Source organism: Sinocyclocheilus rhinocerous, unplaced genomic scaffold (genome assembly GCF_001515625.1).
Source record: "Sinocyclocheilus rhinocerous isolate Xijiao unplaced genomic scaffold, SAMN03320098_v1.1 C36155095, whole genome shotgun sequence".
Classification (NCBI taxonomy): domain Eukaryota; kingdom Metazoa; phylum Chordata; class Actinopteri; order Cypriniformes; family Cyprinidae; genus Sinocyclocheilus; species Sinocyclocheilus rhinocerous.
The window spans coordinates 1-863 of NW_015774522.1; the positions used below are offsets into that span (position 1 = coordinate 1).

Here is an 863-nt window from a genome sequence, read left to right on the forward strand (position 1 = left end):
AAAGGCCAACTCAGTAGGGTATAGGGGACATTCCTGAGCACCTGAAGAATTAGAAACTCAAAAGCTGAGGTACAGTTTTATGCAATGAATGCTTTAAAATGTGACCCTAACACTACAGTGCAAATGCAGAAGAGATTGTTCACTATTCACTTACCATAGCAGCAGGCTAAAAAAAGAGAAACAAATAGAGAAAGATTTCAAAATGTAAAAGTATAACTATTAGAAGGTATATAAAGGTATAACTCAAACTATAAGAAAGACAGCATAATTAGACACTGTACAATCACTATACTTACGACAGTTATCCCTAATTTTCTTGACCAGATCACATTGCTGTGAGGACAAGAATATTTGGCATTAATGTTCCAAGCATGTAAGCAGTACTAAACAATAAAGCCACTTATACAGTGAAAGAAAGGAAAAAGTACATACCACTGGACCAGTTCCTCTGGATCCTTTTAGACCCTGTTTTTGACAACAGAAAAAAAAACACTTTCTCAACAGCTGAACACAGCTGGGTAGAACAATCTGGATTTATTCCACTGAGCATTTGTGTGCGCCAAACTAATGTCTGTCACTAGTTTAAAATAATAATAAAATTTAACAGCTTGAGTAAATCAAAGCTTATGACTTGAAGAGAGAATTGTACACTTTGTAAGAAAGAACATCCCTAGTCATTCCTCAACTTAGTCACCTTGTTAATTCAAAGTCAAAATTCCTGACAATTTTTGTATTTTTATTTTTAAAGCTTCTTTTAAAGCAGTATTATATTAAAGTATGGTGCTTACATAGGGCCCTGGGTATCCAATATCTCCCTTTTGTCCAGGTCCACCAGGTTCCCCTGAGGTACCCTACACAAACAT

General features: G+C 35.5%; 1 long non-coding RNA gene across 1 annotated transcript; it reads right to left on the bottom strand.

Moving 5' to 3' along the window:
• LOC107735578 (uncharacterized) lies at positions 1–851 on the bottom strand. The gene is made up of 5 exons (XR_001639451.1): positions 789–851; positions 433–465; positions 297–333; positions 155–166; positions 1–41 (listed from the first exon to the last, which is right to left on the bottom strand). It is a non-coding gene; the product is annotated as an uncharacterized LOC107735578 (long non-coding RNA).
• Between the last annotated feature and the right edge of the window lie 12 nt (positions 852–863).